General features: G+C 42.2%; 1 long non-coding RNA gene across 1 annotated transcript; it reads left to right on the forward strand.

The window, feature by feature from the left end:
- Window positions 1–10778: 10778 nt before the first annotated feature.
- Window positions 10779–18246, forward strand: LOC120572243. Its single transcript, XR_005641407.1, has 2 exons — window positions 10779–10842; window positions 18083–18246. It is a non-coding gene; the product is annotated as an uncharacterized LOC120572243 (long non-coding RNA).
- The last annotated feature ends 255 nt before the right edge of the window (window positions 18247–18501 follow it).

Here is an 18501-nt window from a genome sequence, read left to right on the forward strand (position 1 = left end):
CACAAAATGGTACAAAAACAAATTTTGCTTATAACACAAAAAGAAAGTACAAAATTTCATTTAATATGAAATATAGCTGCGAAATTTTATCCTTGTTTTTTTTAATTCAACTTTTATTTTTTTCTACCTTTTTTATTTCACTTTTTTTTGCGCAAAAGCTGTTTCTGTCCTTGTTCAGGCAAAGATGCACCTTACCGCTTCTCACACTACGACATGTGAGAAGTGTTTACCAGTGACATGTCGCTCGGCGCTGTGTACTTCTTGTCGGGTTTCCCATGTGGGAAAATGATCAATGCCATCCCTTCTCACATCAAGAGGCACACTGCAGCTTGGCCTTTTACGGGGTGGAGTCACTTCTGGAGAGGATAGTGGCCTGCCACACTTGACTTTGGCCTTTCCTGCGCTTGTGAGAGAAGTGCCAACCAAAGCCTGAAACCTTCGTAGAGCCATTGGTTTCATCCGGGGCTCTAGCTTCTTCTGGTCTCTTCTGTAGAGGTTCCATGCATTGATGAGTGCCACTGTAACAGTGTGCCACCAGATGTACATGTACCATCTTTGGGATCTGATGCTGAACTTATAAAGTGCAGACAGCATATCTAAGAGATCAACACCTCCCATGAACTTGTTATATGTTTCAACAATGGCTGGTCTGGGAACCATTATGTGAGTTTTGGATTTGCGATCCCAGCGTTTCACACTTCCCACAGGTTCAGTGCCCACAAAGGAAGAAATCAGGTTCACTGCTTTGTTGTCGTACCATCTTACAATGATGTTGTTGTCCTGGTTCACTCTGAAGTCCATTGACCCTCTTCCTTTTTTCTTCAATTCTTTTTCATCCATCATGGTGCAGTCTCTCACCCTGTTCATCCGGACCGTGCCAATGTAGTGGATTCCTCTCTCCTTTAGGGGTTGCACCAGGGGAACTGATGTAAAGTAGTTGTCTGCAAAGACCTTGTGATTTTTTCCTGCTGGAAGTGTTGATGTCATTTTCAGCACAACTTCTCCGGTAACACCAACATCAGACTTTTCTCTGTCTGGATTTTCTGCACCTTGACAAACATCAAAGTCATATAGAAAGCCACTTTGTCCAGCACGTCCCCACATCTTGAAACCCCATTTGTGAGGTTTTGCAGGCATGTAGACACGTAGATGAGATTTTCCCTTGAAAGGCACCATAATTTCATCAACGGCATGGCATTCTTCAGGTGGTATGCAGAGAAATTGTTCTCGCAGGTTTTTTAACCATGGTCTGAGCTTCCACAGTTTATCTTTCTTTGCATCATCAGTTACACTGAGGTTGTCCTGAAAGTGAATCATTGTCAGCAATTTCAGAAACCGATCTCGAGACATGACATCACAAACTGCAGGGAGCTTTGTCTCCCTTTCCCAGTAGGCTCTAACACAAGACATCTGTACTAACCCCATATGCATGTACATGCCTAGAACCTGCTCTATCTCTTTGGCAGTTGTGTTTACTGACTTGCCTGTTTTTTGTACACTGTACAGATTTGTTTGTTCTGCAATTTCCTGTAACATTTCATCACTGACAAACTGTATGAAATACATGTATGGTGTCCAGTCACACCTGTCCTCTGTGCCTTCCTCAACACATGCAATGAAATCGACAGATGGAGCTTGATATTGTTTTTTTCTCCAGCTGTATTCTTTCCTTTTTGCATTGCCCTTCACTGGCTCATTTCTGATTGTGTCCTGAGTTGTTGTTGTGACATCAACTTCCATGCTTGTCTGGGCTACCCTTTCATCTTGATATTCTTCCTCATCACTGCTATCTGAGCTTTCATCATCATGCATGGACTTAGGAGTCCATTCCTCTTCCTCCTCCTAATCATCTTCCCCTAACTCCTCCATGTCACTTGCATTTCCATCTAATATCATGCTGATGACATTTTCAATGTACTTTCTTTTTCTCTCTTCTTCCTCTAGTCTTTTTGACATCTAAAAATACACACAACAAATTGGTCAATATAGCATACCAATTATGATTTCAGGGGGAATTGTTATACTGAAAATACACAAAATGTATTTTAAGATGGCATTTCAGTCATTAGTTACATTAATTAAATCATCAAAATAGTGTGTGTTTGTATTTTGGTAAGGATGATGTAGATTACATTACAAAAATGTGAAATGACCGTTCAGGGATAAAGCACCTTAAATACCTGCAGTATCAAATCTGATACACACATTTTTACCACGATTTAACTGTAATATAAATAAGGAATTGTTAAGTAATTATGCATTGTTTCAATAAAGGAGATATTTATTTAAAAAAATTAGTAATAATATAAATGTTATTCTTACCGTGACTTCATGAAAATTAGCAAATAGTTTCCTGCCAAAAGTGTGTGGAGGATTCAATGACGGCAGCCATTTTGAAAAGGCCAAAAAAAAGCCCTCCACTTCTTGCAGTGGAATGATAATCCACTAGAGGGCATGTATCATATCATATACAACAGGTGTTTAAGTAAAGTATTGATAACGTTGATTAGATGGAGGTTTCAGAAACTTGCGTAGCAAATATGATACAAAAGGTTCTACAGGGTTATTACATTTAGATACACTGCCACAATCATGCATACCTACCAAGACTCGAAACTGATAATGTTCCTGGCACTTGTCGCTGCTCTAAGTGTGTCTATCGTCTTCTGGGTATTTTCTCCCATTGTTGGCCACCGAGCCCCCAGGTGACGATGACATTGACTTGGAGTATCGAGACATGTTGTGAACTCATTAAATCTCTTATTATGGTCGGTCGAGCATTTATTCATTAAATTCTTGTGTGCAATCATGGATCATTTTCTTACTTTATCAGTTGATCAGTTTCTTATTTTCTTGTTTGCCTCCTATATCAGCTTCATAGTCATTTAGGACCATATAATCTCATTATTGTTTGGCATAAGGATCGATGTAGTTGAACTCTGAGTAGAGTTCAAAAGGGGGAATTGTAGAATTGATAGCACAGGGACATCTCGCTCAGGCCAGTATATCAGACAACACTCTGTTGTTGAACTTTGAGTCACCCCTCGGCCTCAGACAGACGAAGAAACAGGAAACAAGGACCAAAATAAGATACAGAAGTGAAAACAGACAGAGACGTGATCACTTCTTAAAGGGCAGGGCGGGGTGAAGGGGCGAAGAACAGGCAGATGTGCTGACAAAGATAATGTATCATATGTAAGATAGGGCGACGCCCTAAAGTGTGTGTTTTCAATAAAACGAGCCTGAAAGAGGGGAGAGACAGAATTCAGCTTGAAGGTTGGGGCAGACTGCGGAGTCCGTCAAAGCTGATCTTCTCCCTTTGCAAAGGTGAACTCAACTTAAAGGTGTTGGTGTTATTTATTGCTGTAATAATCTCTCTCTTCATTGTCTGATACATGGTCCGGAATTCGGGGTGGTGAAATAACACCACAACACTACAGTCACTTTAGGACAGGCTTGAGCTATTGGTAGGCCACGCTCATGCAGAAAAATGTTCAAATATGACAATAGCCTACTATGTCTACAAAAAATGTATAGTCCAGTGATTTATAAGTATCCAAGAGCCGCTGCTCATAGTTTCTCTCAGAGGAAAAGCATGATTATCAGCAAAAATATGCAAGCAGAAGCAGGAGCAAGCAATAGAGCGTCTGCACTGTAAGAAGCAGGAAGCGAGTGAGCATTACTATTAACAGTCTCAGTTTCACACCTGAAACAAGGCAGCTGTCTTCGACACGCCGTCTCGGCTGCAGCAGTCACGATCCACGTAGATCAGCTGGGGGGGATGTACCCCGGCGTGTCGGTACCGCCTCATCAACCCGACCGCCATGGTGGACAGGCCCTCAGTGCCCTCGGAGCAGGTGAGGACACTGATGAGGACCTGCCCGTGTTCGTTACCCACGTTGGTAAACCAGGTGGCCGTGTCTTCAGCAGTACCTGCAAGCTTTTTTGTCACCTTAAGGAGAGAGATTCTACATGTGATTGTGAGTCCATGAACATGCAGCTGTGCTGTAAAAGCAGCTTTATGAAAATAAACTGTCACAAACTTCACTTGCCTTCTTAGTGGAATCCATCTTTAGGATGGATCCCAAGCTGGACGTGATCATGGCTGTAGACTGTTAACAGCCAGACGGCGGAGGGGAGAGGGGGCATCTGGGGTGGTGGTGGGAACTGCCCCCTCACCCTGCACAAGGCCAGGAACTGCTCGCACACGCCGAGGTACGCGATAGCTCTCCGCATCCAGGCATCTGAGTGCGTCTCCCGCAGGGTGTTGCACAGCTGAGAAGCACTGTTGCCCAGAGTGCGAGACCTCAGCTGTGCGACCACCCTAAGGTCACAGGACAGCCTGCAGAAACAAAACAAACATTATATACAGCAAAACATATATACATCATACAATATGTTAAACATACACTGATATTTCTTACTTGTACGTAAGTACAGCTGGGAATTGGCAGCTGTAGGTGGGGGACAGCTGCCTGATGATGCCCTGTGACCACCCTCCGACCTTCTTCTTACACCGACGGCACTCTAGGTACTCAGTGGCCATGAGATACCAGCCGTCGATGTCCAGGACCCTCCGGATGGTCCTGTACAGCCCAGCCTTTGTCATGGTACCGGTACACAAAGGCTGGGGGGATGTCAGCTGCAGTTGCCAGATCCTGTGTGGCATCCACAGGAACAGCTGACATGCAAAGAAGGGGTCGGGGGACGCGGGAGGCTGGGTGTAGATCGGCTGGGTCTGGGGAGGGTACCACCATATGTTCAGCTCCTTGATGAGCTGGGACCTCCCCTTGCTAAAAGGTGCAGCAGCGCAGATATCGGTCCTAATGACCTCAGCATCACAAGAAGTAGAGGAGAGGTAGGGTTTTCTTGTATTTTTTTTTTTTTTTGTTTTCATGAGACCACAGAGGGGGGGGGTGGGTGAGGGTTTTTGGTTCCTTCAATTGTATATTTGTTTGTTCTGTATGTTGTGTGTTCAAAAATAAAAATAAAATAAAAAATTCATCATAAAAAATAAATAAGGCATATTGCATGATATTCCCTGCTTACGGTCAGCTCTGTGTGTTGCTACAGCAGGCCCCCCCAAACAGCGGTTAGCCCCTTAGGGCCAGCGAGACTAAACAGTACTGCACATATTCAGTGGTCACATATCACGTAAGGAAACCCGGAAGCTTAGACACTTTTTTGGGCAGATGCAGGAGGAATGAATGGGGCTCTGCCATTAACGTTGCAGGAAACTTAGGCTTATATTGTTCTTCTGAACAGGCTTAAAGTCGAAACTGTGAAGGTATGACACAACAACTTTAAGCCTATTCAGAAGAACAAAATAAACCTTTGTTACCTGTAATTGATGTGATATCACATACGCCTCATTGATATCTTCTAAAATATTATGTTTTTTCAAATTAGCAAAGCAAGACAGGGCTAGGTGCATGTTTGTGGTTAAGGATAGTATAATGATAGGATAACAATCAGGTAAGTGATTAGGTAAGGTAAGTAACATTCATGTTAAAATAAGAGTTGCTCAGTGTATCCACGGTCGAGGAAGGTTCTTCAAAATGTATTTAGCTTTAGGTTTACAAATCAGGTGTCTGTTTAAAATTGACATGACATACAATGGAATGTCATTACTTAAAATAACACAAGTAACTACGTCTAAAATCCATGCTGTGTTATTCCACAACCCTGACTTTTTTGTACAATGAGTGTCCAAGATGTTAGGTATACTGTATTTCAAGTTATGTCCGCAAATGTCATTGTAAACAACCTATAAGATTTTCATGGCAGAACATTAAAATGCCAGATGTACCTAATTCACTGCACACTCAGTGTATGTATATACATTTATTTAATCCATATATGTTATTAGCAACTCTGAAGTGTCAAGTGTGTAAAGGTTGATTATCTTTTCAGGTGGAGCTGTCACTTGAGCAGCCATACATAAGGGAGACACAGTGCAACTGCAAAGCTGGCTTGGGACAGTGCAACCATCTCATCGGGCTACTCTGTACTCTGGCTCACTTTGTCACGATGGGCTACACATCTGTCCCCCCAATGACTAGCAAGACGTCATTGCCTCAAGCCTGGCACATTCCATCAAGGGCCCTGGGTGTCAGTCCAAGAACTGTGAGCTCTGTAAGTATTTCAAAGCTGAAACCACCAGCGACCAACGCACCCCCGCCAAAGAGGCAAGGCTCTTCTGAAGGGGTGAAGTCGAATCTGTACTGCCGTGTCACTGCCGCTTCCATCAAATGCCTTTGCAGAGAGCCTACACCGAAACCTGAGTGCAATAAAGAGCAAGAGTCAGATGTTCAAGCTGCTGGAGGAGAACAGAAAGCAGCCTGCTGCTCTTGTCTCCACCGACTTTGGAGACCTTCCAAAGGGATCAGTGCTTACCTACCACACAGCACAGCACAGTCTACCAGGTCTGGTGATGATCCCCCGTTTCCTCTACCATCACAGCCATGCTCATTCAGCACAGTTCTGGATGACACTGAGGCGAGCTTCTACGGTGGCCTGACGGTCACTCAGGCTGTTGCAATACAGCTGGAGATCGAGACTAGGGGACAGAGCCATAGTAAGACCTGGCATAAAGTCCAAACCAACTGTCTTACCTCCTCTTCCTTCAAGAGGATTTGTTGAAGGGTGGCAGACTTCAAGCTTTTAGCTGACAATCTGAAAAAACAGACAAAGGCGATGAAGCGAGGCCTGGAGCTGGAGCCTGTTGCTGCGGCCGACTATCAAGACCTCACCGGTTTTGAGATCTTCCCCTGTGGTTTTGTCATCAACCACCACGCCCCACACCTAGGTGCCTCACCTGACCGAAAGGTGATTGACCCCAGTGCCTCACCAACGCACGGCCTCCTGCAGATCAAGTGCCCCAACAAAGACAGCGTGAGGGATTGCAAGTACGTGTGCTAAGTACCACTAGATATAACCCTAATTATTGACATCTACAGTATAATCCAAGTGAATTAAGTGATCAATGAGAAAAACATAAAAACATACCAAGTCACAACATGATCAAATGTTCTGTAGCACTTTATTCTTGAACACAAACTCACTCATCTGTGTGACATTCACAATAGGCCAAATTATTTCTTTTGTCCATTATTTCCTCACAGAATTTCCACGTCCTCAGTGCTGTAAAATGTGAATTTGAAGGTCTCCAGGATTGATTCCTTTTCATGGTCATCCACTTGATCTTTCCACACCCTCCCATACTGGTAGATGTTTGAATTGATTGGGCAGAGGGAATAGTACATATGGTTAGATCTTGTTGCACAAGAAGGTCTGGAGATAGGGTTATTATGGTTGGTGGAAGCAGAGGAATGGATGCAACAGATGAACTTGGTTGCATGGAGGGCAAGGATGGATCCTGACTCTGTTTGGACTGGGCAGCAGCTGAGGTGGAAGTTTGTTGTATGGGACAAGACTTGAAGTGTGCTTCCATGTCTGTCCTAATAACGGTTTTGTCACAAATAGGATAATGATAATGTCTGTGTGTTTATATTAGACAATGACAAACAAGTCACATGAACACATGTGTTTATCTTTAATCTCAAATGCAATGGCATTTTTCACATGGACCTCCAAATGCCGCTGAAGTCTGGCTGGTTGGCTTGGTTTAAACATGCCTTTGGGACAAAGAGGGCAGTGGAACTGACTGCAGCATGTTGTGCAGTGTTCCACTGCAGGCTTTCCACCACATGGAATGATTGAATGATGCATCTAAAAAGGATATAAAATGCATCATGTTTGAATTCTAGTACATGAACTTCAATTTAAATTAATGTATACAGCTGAAACTTAGATTGTCTTTGCTTACAGGTAAAATGGCCACTTGCACCAGGTCGTGTAAAGGAGGCCTTACTTATGTAGAAGAAGTAATAATGGGCAAAAAACACTGATAAACGTAATAATGACTATGAAAATACTGCACTACGGGTTAAAGTCCGGCATCCAAAAACTTACTTAAGTGAAAGTGGCTAAAACAAGACACTTAAGTAATTTTATGTTATGTTAGAAGCAAAATATACTCAAGTATCAAAAATAATAATACTGATGGTGCAAAACCATGCTATTTCTCAGTAATTTCAGTTACTATTTGTTTTGTTTATATACTGTAGTATACAACAGAGGTGGAAAAATAAAAATGTGCCATGTAGTCCTGCCACATTTGGATTCCACTTGTGCACTTAAACAGGTGATATCACTAATTAGCTAGTCGACCTCTGGCAAAACATCATGGTGTGTTCCATCGTGTTGGTAGCTTGGCTGTCTCACATATCACGTTTGTGAGTTCAGAAAGACACGTTTTCAACTTTATGACGATGCCCAGCTAATGCAAGGAGAGTTTACAAAAATGTTTTATAACGTTACATACAAACAAATGCAAACAGTTACTTTACATTATGCACTAAAAAGGTAATAATCCCTGAGAATTTAAGGTGTTGATGCAAAACTTTGACGTTATCTAATTAGCTTCAAAACAACCACCCAAACTGACATGTATTCGGCGATTTGCATCATTAATGACTATTTTACGGCACCTATATTGACGAAGAACACAAGAAACCATGCATTTACTTTCTGTGGATTAGCAAAATAAGCAACTCACTGCTACTCGGGACATATGCGGACTCGCTGGTCTCCCTAGAATTACAAGGCAGGTGAAATCAACATTTAAACGTCCTCATTTCCCCCCAGCCAAAAAAAGTCTGCATCCCGTCCTGACAGTGGAGGTGTTCTGACAGTGGAGCCTGCACCGGAAGCGACCTCACAGTGGAGGCCTGCAGGCAGGACCTCTTGTCCTTTTCTGAACTAGCTGACAATATCAGAATGCTCCCTGTTCTGTATGTATGTCCACCTACACTGACTGTGTTGGACACATAAACCCTCTCTGTTGCCTCATCTGCAAAGGAGCTTAGTTCTTCACTTATTTGGCCACCATGTTCCAAAGAACGAACAACAATGCATTTGGTACACGTAGCTGAACATCTAGTGGGTCCCCACATTTCCAACAAGACATTTGCTGCACCTGGTTTTTATAAGCCAGTTTGAGTATCTTTAGTGCACGTTACACTTCTTTGTACATCAGTTAATGTTACACGAGAACAAGAGTACATCTTTGCAGCAAATGTAGTGGCATGACTGGTGACTGACACTGCATCCTCAGACTTAGCAGAACACAGATTGGCATCCTCCTCACCATCTGATGTTGTCAAGTATCAAATGTGTGTTGTTGCTGATATTTGCTGCATTGTCCTCTGTAAGGTTGTCTGACACATCTCCTTCTAAAAGCTGGGTAGCCATGTTTAGTGAGCTATCCCCTGATTAATGCTCTCTTGCAAGATGCTTACAATTGGAATTGATGTTATAGTATGAACGCACACAGCCATTTTGGCTGCAAAATATGGTGTAGTCCTGTCCATCAGATAGGGAATGTACGGCACAAGATGCCAGTGAAGTCCCCTGATCTCAAAGCTAACTGGAGTTTTACATATTAGACAAGAGTACATGACAAGCTGATTTATGCTCCAAGACTTTAGATCCTTCTTGTAGTGTTAGACATTGGCAAGTCATAGACCGTACATACTCCAGAAAGATGAAAACTGAAGCAAGCTGGGGAGGTTGTAGACCCAGTATAACTTGAACAGCTTATCCAAGGCACAGGCTAGGCTCTCATCTTCCAGTGGAATTACAACTTTGTAGTTTCTGGCAACAATAACAAACTGGGGCCCTTGACTGGTCAGGTTTCCATAGTATTTGGTAGAATTGCCCCGAAACTGTTTCACTTGGGCCAAACGTTTTGGGTATCCTTCCACAAGCTTTCTACAATAGTTTGCTGGAATTTTGGCCCACTCCTCTTGACAAAACTGGTGTACCTGGGTCAGGTTTGTAGGACTTCTTGCTTGCACTCGCCTTTTCAGTGCCGCCCACAAATGTTCTATGGGATTGAGATCAGGGCTTTGTGATGGCCACTCCAATACCTTGACTTTGTTGTCCTTAAGCCACTTTATAACTAATTTGGAGGTACGCTTGGGGTCATTGTCCATTTGGAAGACCCATTTGCGCCCAAGCTTTAACTTCCTGGCTGATGTCTTCAGATGTTGCTTCAATATATCAACAAAATTTTCTTTTCTCATGATGCAATCTATTTTGTGAAGTGCACCAGTCCCTTCTGCAGCAAAGCAGCCCCACAACATTATACTACCACCCCCATACTTCACAGTTGGGATGGTGTTCTGAGGCTTCAAAGCTTCGTCCTTTTTCCTCCAAATATACCGTTTATCATTATGGCCGAACAGTTCAATTTTTGTTTCGTCAGACAATAGGACATGTCTCCAGAAATTCATATTTTTGTCCCCATGTGCAGTTGCAAACTGTAGTCTGGCTTTTTGATGGTGGTTTTGAAGTAATGGCTTTCTTCTCCCAGAGTAACCTTTTAGCTCATGGTGGTACAGGACTCGTTTACTGTGGATAATGACACTGTCTTACCAGTTTCAGCTAGCATCTTCACAAGGTCTTTTGCTGTTGTCCTGGGATTGATTCGCACATTTCGCACCAAAAAAACGTTCCTCTCTGGGACTCAGAATCCGTCTCCTTCCTGAGCGGTATGATTGTTGTACATTCCCATGTTTTTTATACTTGCGTATTATTGTCTCAACAGATGAACATGGGATCTTCAGGCATCTGGAAATTGCACCTAAGGATGAGCCACACTTGTGGAGGTCCACAATTCTTTTCCTGATGTCTTTCCTGGTTGATTTCTCTTGATTTTCCCATGATGTCAAAGAAAGAGGCTCTGTGTTTGAGGTGTGCCTTTATATGCATCCACAGGTGTGCCACCAATTAACTCAAATGGAATCAATTAACCTATCAGAAGCTTCTTAAGCTCAGAATGGAATCATCTGGAGTTTTCTTTTTGTTTAAAGACACAATAAACTAGTGTATGTACACTTCTGACTTTGATGAAAGTGATAGAAAAATAGATACAAATTCTCCCTCGCTCGATTCTGACATTTAACAAATGCAAAAAGTATGTTAATATGTATTGATCTAAAACAGAAAAAGTTTACTCTGATTTAATGTACGACAGTAAAGAAATAAAAGTTTTTGTGTTTTTTTCTGAAGTGTATGTAAATATCTGGTTTCAACTGTATTTAATATAAAAGAGCACAAGATAATGGTTGAAACTGTTACGATTACGCCTGCAACTGATAAATTAATGCATTGCTTATTCGATAAAAATGTCAAAATGGTGATGCCCATCACAATTTCTTAGGCCTAAGATTAATTGCTTATTTTGTCCAACCTACAGCCCAAGATTCATTTTAGTTGAGGAGGTTGAACTAGGGAATGTTTGTCATTTTTGCTTAAAAATGACTCCAAGTCCAGTGTTTCCCACACATAGGCTTTACTTAGACAGGCCACCCAGGTAGATTAACAGCCACCCAAGTTAAATTTGGCGACCCATTTTAAAATTGTTTTTGATTGCAGCGCTGAGAAAATGCCGAAAACAATCCCAGAGTAAACAGTGTACTAGTTACAATGACAGGTGGATTCAGGTTTTCTGTTCTTGAAACATGACAAACTTACAATCCATGTTTTGCCACAAGATCACCGACGCTAATGGTGCTGATCTTTTTCCTTCCTTCTGTAGATAACACCGCTGTGCGCTGATATTCAGCTATTGTATCAGGTGCCTTCCTGGTCAGGAACGACTGTAACGGCAGCGAGTCTTCAGCCTGATAAGGAATTAAAATAATGCAAAAATAAACACACAGTTGTTAAGAATGCTTGATTTATAATTTAGTGAGAGTTTTACTGCAGTGCTCACCTTTCAGTCTGGGTAGGCTGAACACTGATGACCTGTAGGTGGATTTAAGTGGCCACATCAACTTGAAATCTGTCACAGTCTTGCTCAGCTGTGGTGATGTCACAGTCAGTGTAGTCATTGACGTCTTTGCTATATTTAAGAAACCGTTCTAACTGAACAGGATGGGAGGATTCTGAGTAACAGAATGTGAAAAGGTGTGGCGCATCACTGATGTGGAAGATCTTTCTGCATGTTTCTATATTGTCTTTATAGTTTTGGTCAGTTGTCCAGTGTCTAAAGATTGGTCCATTTGCTGCATAATAAAGAAATAATAGAATGTTAATATTTAGGCAGATAATGCAGCAGCCACTTTTTTACTGATTACAATACTTTTACACAAAGCATTAACTGATATAGCAGGTCATTTCTTTTTTCTCAACATAAAATCCATACACTTACTGTTAGGTAACATGAGGCTGCAGCTAACTTACACATTCATACACCAACAATCTTACAGATCTGAACGAACATTAGCTGGCTAAATGTTCTTAAATGTATTTGTATTAAAAGTATTGCCATCATGTGAAAAAATGTGATTAAACTAGCCATGGCTATATGAGGTAACTTACATCTTAGAGATATAGGGAGGAGGTTTCTGTCACCTTGGAATGTGGGATTTTGATGGATGACCTTTTGACCTGGGGGGTCAAGAGGTCACGACCTGTCAGAAAGTGATTGATGCCTTCCAGGTGTGTGTGACTGGTCTGTTCTGGAAGCTTCTAGAAGGAAGGCGTGTCCCGGAAATGACGTGTGTTAAGTGATGCAATGAGGGCGTCACAGGAAGTAGAAAAATGTTTCATTTAAATGATCCAATGAGCGTTAGAGATGAAATATCCGGATGTTTTTGAAATGATCCAGTGAGAGAAGAGGGGTGTAGCGCTAATTTTGAGCATAAAAAGGGTTTCTTCCCCGTTTGAAACAGAGAAAGATAGGTTTTTCATTCTACACACAGCATGAATGTAAGTTTGAGTAACACTGATGCGTTTGAAATGAGTCAATGACCAAGAATTAAATCAAGTATCTTTACACTCTTTGGAGCAGAGAGCAGAACGTGTGTAAGGCAGGGTTGTAAAATAGGAATGTGTAAGGCTCCTCTTACAACAGGCCAAGTAAGTGATTGTAATAAGCGTGAATGGGCCTAAGCCCAAAGGTCAATGCATTTCTACCCACACTCACGCACACACACACACACACACACACACACACTCACACTCACACACACTCACACACACACACACACACACACACAAACAGCCACAGTTCATGTTGTCAGTACATGTTGATCGTATGTCTGTGCATGCTTAGCTCTAGTCCATATGTCTGGCTGTCCTGCGTCCTCCGCTGCTCCGTACTCATCTGGCTGTGCCTTCTTCGTTCTGGCCCGGGGATCGGTGTTCACTCCCTTTTCCCAACATACCCCTTTTTCCCACGCCTCTTTTTTCCCATGCCCACAGCAACACTCTACCAGAAATTGCGTTTTCAATTCAAATAAGCGAACCAGTGAGAAGTAGTAAAAAAAAAAACATTTTCAACAGATCACACAAAACCACAAATGGCATTTGAACACATAACATTCATTGTGACTACTTTCTTTGAATTTTGAGTGATTTATTCAACTTAGTCACACTTATTTTTTGTTTACGGTCAAAATGACCGCCATAGAAAAAAAAGTATAATATTCATCCATACACACACTCCTACAACTTTCCTGTGCTTGTGTGCCATTATACACATGAAACACACGCACACAAACAGACACAGTTCATGTTGTCAGTACATGTTGTCATGTTGCCGCTGCATGTGAGCCACTAATGTTCGCACACATATGCATATGAATTTTAATTTGTGAATACATTTGTATCATTTAAATGTAACCACATTGACTTAAAAGATTGTTTGTGTTTAATGTGGTGAAAGATGCAAACAAAAATTAAAAAACAAAAAGTATGCTTTTGTATTTATACAAAATGCAACCTGAACCAAATATGTTTCTTTGTAAAACGCCAGCGTTAAAAGTAAATAGTTCTAACTTGAAGTTATATGACTTCACCGGATGCATTTATGTTTTAGAGACGTTGCGTTGTAATTCAGAATTAAAACAATGTCGCCAAAATGTAAGTCTTACAGGCAAGATATGGTATGTTCAACATGAATTTGTGAATACAAAACTTATTTTGTATAATTTTAATGTAACTAGCACATTTGACAAAAAAAAAATGTGTTTAATGTGGTGAAAGATGTCAATTTAAAAAAGATCAGTACTTCCTTAAGTATTTACGACCCTCATAAAACTGAATTCAAAGAAAACAACAGTGTTTTTTTGTTTTGTTTTTTTTACCACGCCCAGAACGCTTCCATACCACACCTTTTTTCCAGAAGTTTCCAAACTACGCCCCGTTCCAGAATTTTCCTAACCACACCCCCCTTACAATAGTATAAAGACTGAAGCAGACAGCGACAGAACATGCCACAGATGCGTTTGAAATGAGGGACTGAGTAAGAATTAAATCAAGTATCTTTACACTATTTGGAGCAGAATGTGGAGAGAGAGAGAGAGAGAGAGAGAGAGAGAGATTCCCGTTTTACCTTACGAAAGACACACATGTCCAAACAAGTATCCACCGTCTAACGATTTTGAATGTGGCCTCACACAGAGTATCTTACCATGGAAAGTCTTACCCGAAAAAGACTCAGCTACATAGAGGCCAGTAACATGGCCAGAGTGAACTACGTGGCCGATGTTCTGTTGCACCACGAGATGATATCAGGTGAAGAGTTGGAGTACATCCAGGCTATGAGAGGCACTCGGGACAGGGCTAGGGCCTTGATCGACCATGCAAGGAAGAAGGGCAACGGGTGTTTGTAAGACGTTATGGAAACCTGGGAGGACAACGACAACCACAACGTCTTCTGTGGGCACGTCCGCAGCACCCGAGGTGTCCGGAGAGATACTTGCCATCTTGGACGATCTCGGCACTGAGGATTTTGTGGGACTCAAGTATTTCCTGCGCGACATACAAGTGTTTGGTCGAAGGCCCATTGCTCGAGCCGTTTTGGATCGCCTGACTCATAGAACCCAGATAGCAGATGCAATCGCCCGGCGCTTTACAACGATAAAGCCCGCGGGTCTTGATCATCCTGCTGAACGCGTACACCGTAATGACCTGGTGGAAAGGATCCTAGAGCGCACCCGTGACGGTGGCCAAACGTCAAATCAGTCAAACGTCAAATTTGCTGAATATCGCAACGCTATCCAAGGAAATGCAGCTGATGTCAGGGGAGAATGTGTTGCCATATACACGGGGACCTCGACGCTGACACCATGACAAGATTCATATGGACCCTGCATCTCCCAAGCAGCAAGTCTGAATGTGTCACGAGTGTCAGTGACCTTGTAAAGCATCCACAGAGCATGTAAATCATGACACGTTCATATACGGGAAACCGTACATGCATCGCTGTGTAAGGTTGGGAGAAATGACTTAGCCCAAAGGTTGGAGATGCACATAGCTAGGCTCGGTGTCTGAACCTCGTGGCCTGCTTCGTTCTGGCCCGGTGTTCACTCCCCTTTCCAACACACCCCTTTTTCCCATGCTCCAACACTCTATACCAGTAATAGCGTTTTCATTTCAAATAAGCGAACCAGTGAGAAATCAAAGACGCGTGCACATCACGCAGCTGTGCCTCTAGCGGCCGAATCTGGGAGCGCATCTCGCAGTTGTGATGACGTCGCGGCCATACTGCGTAGGGTGGGGTTACCTCTCCTGACGTGATGATGTATTTACATTTGTAAAGGTGTTAAAAACGCCTGATAGACCAATGGTTAGCTTGTAAATGTGAGGGCTATTGTTGGGGGTGTTAAATCGTCATGCAGGGCGTGGCTTGTAGGATTTAAAAGTCTTGGTTTCATGCTGGCTGCTCACTTTTTACCTGCAGTTTTTAACTAGCTCGTTTTTTTCTCACCCTTCAACAAAACCAGCTGTGGATTTTCTTTTTTAATTCTTTTGGTGAAAACAAGAGGAATCGTTTTTCAGCCATGTCTATCCACACATTTGGACAACAATCAGGATCATCTGATGTTGAAGAATGTGAGACAGCTAGAGTAGGACCCCCTACCTTTGCTCTGTACACTAACCCCCGAAAAGAGTCATGGGGAGGTGGAGAGACTGGAACACTATTTGGCTTGCGACAGGCCCCTCGAAAAGAGGCATCAGACGACGGCGATGCTAATACTGGAACAACATGCGGTTTGAGCCAGGCTCCCAGAAAGAAGCGATTCCGTCCAGAGATCTTTCCTACAAGCATGACTGAATCGTGTACATCTGATCTAGAATATGTCGGTGTCAATGGATACAGATATTCAATTCGATACAGTGCAGGATACGTGACATTAGCTGTTTACACTAGTGTTGCTGTCGAACTATCTGGCAAAGCCAAAACAGCCTGTACAATCTCTGTGAAAGACTGGAGCCTTTTTCGTGAGGTTGTCTGCCCAGACCTTGAAAATCCTGGCCTACCTGAGCTAGTGTATGTTTGTCAATGGGACAGTAGCATTGGAGCCAGTGTCTATCGTGTGGAAGCAGACCGTTTCACTAGACCTACAGAGGATTTTATTTTCCTTAGCGTATGCGCGCAAAGGGAGAAGTTAGTTGCAGCCCGTGGTCCTGAAGAATGGAAGTTAAAACCATACCCTGTTTCTAATGAGGAATACAACAAATGGTTTAAAAACGTCTTCTTTATACAATGGTGTGACTGGGAGATTTTGAAGAAACAGTTTGATACCATTGACTATGTCATCAGAAGAGACAAAATAAGGAGTTCTTATGAAAACATGAGAAAAGATTGATATTTGGGGATGCTGACCAACAGTCTCTGCCCTGCCACGGACCCTCTATAGACCTAAAATCGTGAGACACAAAGACTAGCAAAATGGTGGGTCTATTTTTTATGTGCTAATTATTTGCCAAAATAGTTAAAATGCTTTTTTTTGTCCGCTGTGATTGTAATGTGTGATTTTTTTTCTTCCCAGAGGATCTGGAGTGGTGTCATCCGTCCCCTGGAACGCCGCTTAACACCCCGTATTTATTTGCAGCACTGACGGCAACCAGCTCTCCTAAATCCCTTTTCATCATCGATTCATCGACACCTCCAACGCCGGAACACTTTCTTAGTATTTGGTAGGATTGCCTGTTTCACTTGGGCCAAACGTTTTGGGTGTCCTTCCACAAGCTTTCTACAATAGTTTGCTGGAATTTTGGCCCACTCCTCTTGACAGAACTGGTGTAACTGGGTCAGGTTTGTAGGCCTTCTTGCTCGCACTCGCCTTTTCAGTGCCGCCCACAAATGTTCTATGGGATTGAGATCAGGGCTTTGTGATGGCCACTCCAATACCTTGACTTTGTTGTCCACTTTGTAACTAATTTGGAGGTATGCTTGGGGTCAGTGTCCATTTGGAAGACCCATTTGCGCCCAAGCTTTAACTTCCTGGCTGATGTCTTCAGATGTTGCTTCAATATATCCACAACATTTTCTTTTCTCATGAGGCCATCTATTTTGTGAAGTGCACCAGTTCCTAATGCAGCAAAGCAACCCCATAACATTATACTACCACCCCCATACTTCACACTTGGGATGGTGTTCTGAGGATTCAAAGCTTCGCCCTTTTTCTTCCAAATATACCCTTTATCATTATGGCCGAAGAGTTCAATCTTTGTTTCGTCAGACCACAGGACTCCAGAAATTAAGATTTTTGTCAACATGTCTGGCTTTTTTATGGTGGTTTTGAAGTAATGGCTTTCTTCTCACAGAGTAACCTTTTATCTCATGGTGGTACAGGACTTGTTTTACTGTGGACACGGTCTTACCAGTTTCAGCTAGCATCTTCACAAGGTCTTTTGCTGTTGTCCTGGGATTGATTCGCACATTTCACACCAAAAAACCTTCCTCTCTGGGATTCAGAATCGGTCTCCTTCCTGAGCGGTATGATGGTTGTACATTCCCATGTTTTTTATACTTGCATATTATTGTCTGAACAGATGAACGTGGGACCTTCAGGCATCTGGAAATTGTACCCAAGGATGAGCCACACTTGTAGATGTCCACAATCATTTTCCTGATGTCTTGATTGATTTCTCTTAATTTTCCCATGATGTCAAAGAAAGAGGCTCTGTGTTTGAGGTGTGCCTTTATATGCATCCACAGGCGTGCCACCAATTAACTCAAATGGAGATCTAAAACAGAAAAAGTTTACTCGGATTTCATGTATGACAGTAAAGAAATAAAAGTTTACTGATAAGTTTTCTGAAGTGTATGTAAATATCTGGTTTCAACTGTATATCAATAAATCATATGTTTTGCTATGTTAAGATGTGTGATGGTTTTTCAAGCTTCATGCTCCACGTATACGCTATCTATAAACGACTAAGCTAAGATGAATTTACAAATTTTGTTATTAAAGTACTGTTTATGCATATTTTCATTCTACATGGATTAAATCTGTAAATTAAACCTTTATTTAATTTATTTGTTGCAAAGTCCCCACTAATCATGATGGAATTTGTGTGAATTATGTAAATAACATGCAAATGAGGTCCAACCAACCATGTTAACTCAGTTTTTTA

The sequence above is a fragment of the Perca fluviatilis genome, chromosome 14 (genome assembly GCF_010015445.1).
Source record: "Perca fluviatilis chromosome 14, GENO_Pfluv_1.0, whole genome shotgun sequence".
Classification (NCBI taxonomy): domain Eukaryota; kingdom Metazoa; phylum Chordata; class Actinopteri; order Perciformes; family Percidae; genus Perca; species Perca fluviatilis.